The 6,071-nt window shown below is 38.1% G+C and overlaps 1 protein-coding gene across 1 annotated transcript in view; it reads right to left on the reverse strand.

The window, feature by feature from the left end:
- TMEM108 (transmembrane protein 108) overlaps positions 1-3,348 on the reverse strand; it is a 225,761-nt gene extending 222,413 nt beyond the window's left edge. The window contains exon 1 of the mRNA XM_072033412.1: positions 3,325-3,348. The gene's annotated coding sequence lies outside the window, so the exon portion shown is untranslated. The remainder of the gene's footprint in view (positions 1-3,324) is intronic.
- Positions 3,349-6,071: the final 2,723 nt, after the last annotated feature.

Raw genomic sequence — 6,071 nt, forward strand, 5'->3', positions numbered from 1 at the left:
TGGAGACAAGGGACTTTTTTTAGCTTGCTGGAAGAGAGGAGGACTCTTAATCACTGAGTTAGAAAATCACAATCCTTTTAGTTCTCTCTCTGTCCCCACACACCACGCACTCTCTGCTATATGACATACCTGTTCTCCCAAGACAGTTGCAGAAGGTCCTAGACCAGTCCACCTGTACCCTCTTGGTAGGGGCACCCTTCTGGGGAACAAAAGATGTGGCATCTGACTGCTGTAGGCTAAACAAGCCAGTGAACTCACACAGGTGGAAAGCTTTTGGGTTGGGTGGCAGCACCTTTTCCAGGTGTGTATTTGAAGAAAGCTTTGTTTAGATTTAGGATACCAAATTTGCAAATCCAGATCAGGATAAACTATTGCAACTCTTGGCTCTGCCAAGAAGGCAGATGATCTGGATATGAACAAGGATATGAAAGTACTCAGGAAATTTCACTTGAGTCGTACTGAATTTCAGATTCCTACTAACACAGGAACGTTTTGTGAAGAGCACTCTTAAGTTACCTTAGAAATTATTAAGGGCAATCTTCACCTTATTTCTTCTATACTCATCCTATGTTGGGCACCAATGTAGTTTTGTGGGTCTTGGCTGAAGCAATAAATAGCATGGCAACAGCACTTGCTTGTCATTACTATTTCTCATTTTTGCTGGTTTTTGTTGTCGTTGTTATTGTTTGTTTGTTTGTTTTAACTTTTTCCTCCCTTCTACCCCTCTTTCCTGGTGAACAAGATTGGTTATTCCTGAGCATTGTGACCACATACAATATTCAGACAGTTTGCGTAGGATGAAATGACCATGAGACTGCAAAATCTGAGATGTCCTTCTCAGTTCAGTGACAATACAGTGATGATAAAATGGATGTTCAAGAGCTCTCTTCCTGCTGGGATTATAACTCATTATTGAATTTTCAGTTAAAATCCAATTCAGACTTATGACAAACTAAGGCCACTTCAAAGCTTCTTTGGAGCTTTTAATGGAGAAATGTCACCGAGTCCCTTGCCATAAAGATTACAGAGGTTTATCTCGTCTGACATGTTGAGGCCATGAAGGTGAAAAGTTTGGTTCTGATTATAAATTGCACTGTTCAGAATCCATTTCCTATAGCTTATGCCTGTAGGGAGTTCTTGCATTGCAAGTTGTGAACATAAATATCTTTTAAGTAATAGAGGGGTGTGGACATAGAAGACCCCTGTCCATTGGATTCAGACTACTCTTCCGAGCCTGAAAATAACAGACTGAAACTATCTTCCTTCATAAGGGCGCCAAATTCCTTCATCAAAAATCACTTAGTAGTTATGTAAAATTACAAAGTAAAGCCAAAATCTTACTGAAATCGGTTCAAAACTATCTATGAATTGAATGGAAATGGAATCTGGCTGTAGTTAGCACTAGTTAGTACTGTGCTTTCCAAATAACATCACCTATGACTGATAAACAAGTGTTCACTAAAACTTTACCTTTTTTATCTATGTGACTCCTCTGTATTTTGACTCCAAACATCTTCCATAACTCTCAGTTCTTTAAGAAGCTCAATGATAGCTAGAAGCATGTATCTTCCAAACTACAACTTCTGTAACTCCGTGTTAGTAATTTCTCTCTCCCACCTCCCCTCATATCCCCATTTTCTCGAGGTCTTGCTGTCCTCTAGTGGCAAAGCTATAACACATAAAGTTAAGGGAGCATTTAAAAGTGGATGTTCTTCATTATGTTATCTTCTCTGCTCCAGGTAATTTTCAGGCCTCTCAACAAATGGATTCCTGAAAGAAGCTGCTGATCTCAGCTTGACAGACTGCAATAAAGTTACTGAGTGTAACACAGTAAGCCCAACAGTTATTTGAATTTAAAATTATGTCCCAAGGCTGAATTTGTTAGGCAGTTTACAATTAACCACCTGTATATCACATTATTTTCAGCTTGAAAAGGAAAATCCATTGTATTAGAGACTCTCATAAACAAGCCAATAAAAAGAAATTATCCTAAGACTTTGGGTGGGTTTTTCATTTCTTCAGACTTAGAAGTACAGTCTTCTAAAGCTTAATTTTATGACAAAGTTTCGCTTAAAAATGTACACTTTAACTTGCTCATCTAATGATGAAATGTAATCAGTTTCTGAGTTTTTCTGTCTTCTACACCTACTTACAATAACTCAAATTACCAGAACCCCCTGCTATGCAATTTCATGTTGGGTCACAACAAGACTACAAGTTAGAAGTCAGTCATAATCGCAGATACAGCCCTAGCCATGCTGGGTCACATGAAAAAGGGAAGAAGGCATCTATCTCCCCACCATGTAGCAGACGTACCCTCAGATGTATACAGCTCCAGGACCCTATAGACCAGTCACAGCAACTGGGGAACCGCACAACTGCTGATCAGCTCTTGCTTAGTATGAGGGCATCAGGGGAGGACAGACAAAGATGCCTTTTGCACAGGTGAACAAAAGGCAGGTGCCACAGCAGGGCAGAGGCAACAAAGCAATTTTCATGCTCAGACCATGAGATCTGGCATTTTCAGGCTTTTTTGGAACAACTAGAATATCAGATTCAAAACAGATCATCTGGATTGGAAAATTCCCTGACTTGATTGTGTTTTACACAATCTCATATTTTACAAAAATAAGAAGATGAGTAAGTAGATCCAGTCATTTGGCTTATTCAGGCTTATACTTAGTACGCAGGCTGGAGTACTGGGGAAAGCCAATCAGTCAATACAAGGCAGACCAGTAGCAAGCAACCTTTTAGAGAAAGGTTTTCATCATCACTAAAAAGAGGAAAGTGGAATCATATATAATCCAGGACAAAACTAATCTTACCATGTTACATCTTTTCACTGCATGTCCTCTGTAAGGCTCTCTTAATCATCTTAATCATCTCTCATGAATCAACTTGATCCAGTGCAGGCACAAACAACTCAATAGTGACTTACAAAGGCTTCTACCACACTTTGTTTATGACTGCGGTATATAGCCTTAAAAGTCAATGCAACATGAGCTAACAAAAAGGATGTTTTGTAGAAGTTTGTTCAGCTGCCTTTCATTTAATGCATCTTCTGCTTTCAGGTTATTACTGACATTTATTCTAATCAGAGCAACTCTTACTTTTAGCAAGTAGTCAATCTCTGGCAACATGTAACCTCAAAATCTTCAGCTTCCTTTAACTACCTATATCCTGACCTTGTACACTAATTTTTACAAGGATACAGAGGTAATTACATATTGGATACGTTATTGTAAAATGAACATTGGCTAATTTGGAGCTCAACCTAATAGTATTTGCAAAAATCAGAAGGCTAGTTCTTGCAGCTCTACTTACCTCCACAGGACAGATCCTCACATCCATAGATTTTGTTCATTTGCCATTGACAGCAATGCCTAAAATGAAATAAAGTCAAGATTAAACAACTTCCAACAATAAATCATGTGGTATTATAGTAAATATATCGAAGACAAAAGCACTCTCCCTAGAGGTGCCATGTAAATGTTTTTAAACTTCAGCCCAGTATATTTTATTAACAGCAAAGTTTTAAGACAGCCAGGACAGCTAACTGGAATAGAGCAAAGGGATATTGCATGCCACATAATGTGATGCTCAGCAAAAAAAAAAAAAAAAAAAAAAAAAAAAGTAAAAATAAAAATTAAAAATAAAAAAATGTGAGGGGTTAGTCTTTCACAGTCTGGACATTGGTCTGCTGGTAGGAGGTGGTGAGTTACTGCTTCTCCATCACTTGTTTGTTTTTCCTCTTTCCTTTACTTATTAAACTATCTTTATCTTGACCCACAAGTTTTTTTTTGTTTTTGCTCTTCTGATTCTCGGCAGGGGTTGTGAGTGAATGACTGGTGAGTGCTTAATTGCTGGTCAGGGTCAACCTACCCCAACATCCCACACATGAACTGTCTTAACAATGGCTCTATATTAGGTACATATCGGTAATGTTAAACATGAAGCTGATCAAGCATCCCAAATATCTGTGCTGAATGGTGAAGAACATTATGACACAATTCACACAGCATCAATGTCCTCAAAGCACTAAAGGTTGGGCTGCTCCAAATGAAGCCTAAAAGAGTAATGTAACAAGATAAGGTTGTTTTTAAAGAACTTGATATTTTCCCCAGTGAACAATTTTGTGGGTCAATTATTTTCTGTAAGTTAAGACAGCTCATCCTCAGATTTTCTAAGACTCTATTTCCAACATCTGTGCAAAGATATGAACAGTTGGATGTCTTTCTAAATTGTACTAATGGGTGATTTAAAGCAATCTTTGTTAGCTTACAAATTAGACGTTGAAAGAAGCTATTCTAATCTCTAAACATTAGAGAAAACCAACACATGAAACAACAAGTAAGCAGGGTAATCTTTCTGTTTAGAAAGGCTTGTGTCAACATATTCTCTACTACACATAACGCTTCTGTAATGCATCCAGAGGCAGCATTAGAGAAACAATATCTACAGTCCTCCGATCTATGTGCTACTGTCAAGTGGATTATTATAAGGAATCCAGGAGCTCTTACAATACTACCATTTTTATTCTGGATATAAAGCCTGGAGATTTTGATTTTCACAGACTCAGAACACAAAAGGAATTCAGTTCAAGCACCAGCATGAACATATTTCTAATTATTCCCAGAGCTCAAACATCACTGGAGAGCCTGATACCAACATAAAATGAAGAAACCAAGAGCCTTGCTTTGTTACGGAATTACAGGCTCATTGCTGAATTGCCTTGTACATATTATTGTCAATATTAGAGAAGACATAGTAGCTTCCTTTCTCTTCCTACAGTTATCATATATTCTGTACCTTTTGCTTTGATTTTTCACTGAAAAAGAGTTTAACTGGAATAGATTACCAATGTAATCATAAATTACATTCAGTCAATAAATTATTTTTTCCCTCATGAAAATACAGGTGGAAAGTTAGGGCAAAATCATGTCGGTGGCAAATATCCCGTATTCTCCAAATTCAGAATTTTCAGTTGGGAAAATCCCTTTACTTTATTGAACACAAGAGCAAGTAATCTTCCTTTCAATAGATTTTGAGATTCAGAACTGTATCAATGGAAAGATATTTCTAGCATATTCATGTTTTTTGTTTGTTTGTTTTTGTTGTTAACTACCTGAAAGGAGATAGCTGGGGTTTGACCTCTTCTCACAGATAACTAGCAATAGGACTAGAGGGAATGGCCTCAAGTTGCTGCACAAGGGGAGGTTTAGGTTGGAAATGAGGAGACATTTCTTCTCAGAAAGAGCAGTCAGGCACTGGGACGGGTTGCACAGGGAGGTGGTGGAGTCACCGTCCCTGGAGATGTTCAAGGAAAGGTTGGACGTGGTGCTTAGGGACATGGTTTAGTGGTGACATTGGTGGTAAGGGGATGGTTGGACCAGATGATCTTGGAGGTCTTTTCCAACCTTAATGCTTCTATGATTCTTTAAGAAAAAAAGATTGATATTAAAATTGATCATGGCTAACAAACCTGGCACATATGTGAGGAAAAAATTGCTTTAAATTAGCTACAGCTTTGGTTTTCATGCTGACAGTAAAACAAGTAAAAATGTGGGAACAAACTGACATTTTCCTGAGTTTCTGAAGAGGTACATAACCCTGCCTTCAGCATACAAAATTTAATTTTCAGGAGACAGAGAACACATTTCATTTTAAAAATTAGCTTCCAAATATGCCATGTCAGAGGATAATCTAATAGGCATATAATCTACAACCGCCTTACTCCTAGAAGGGAAGATTATCAAATGGAGAATTGAAAAGTTTAAACAGAGCTATGGAAGCAGCGCAATACACAAAAAATACACAGCCGAGGTGTGATATGTCATTACCTAGCACTTGGTAAACACAGTACCATCAATTTTCATTTCTTTTTATTCAGAGGACACTAACTGCTCTCAAAGGTCAGTATTTTAAGGTGGTGAGAGAGCGTTCCTCACAGGGTCTCAACCTCATAAAAGTTCAGGTTACAACCTGTGTGCGTGCATTTGGCTGAGGAGATTGGAGCCTTATAAACCTGTCTATCAGCTCGGTGTATTGTGTGGCTTTCAAGGCTAGTGACA

This window comes from Anas platyrhynchos, chromosome 2 (assembly GCF_047663525.1).
Source record: "Anas platyrhynchos isolate ZD024472 breed Pekin duck chromosome 2, IASCAAS_PekinDuck_T2T, whole genome shotgun sequence".
Taxonomy (NCBI): Eukaryota; Metazoa; Chordata; class Aves; order Anseriformes; family Anatidae; genus Anas; species Anas platyrhynchos.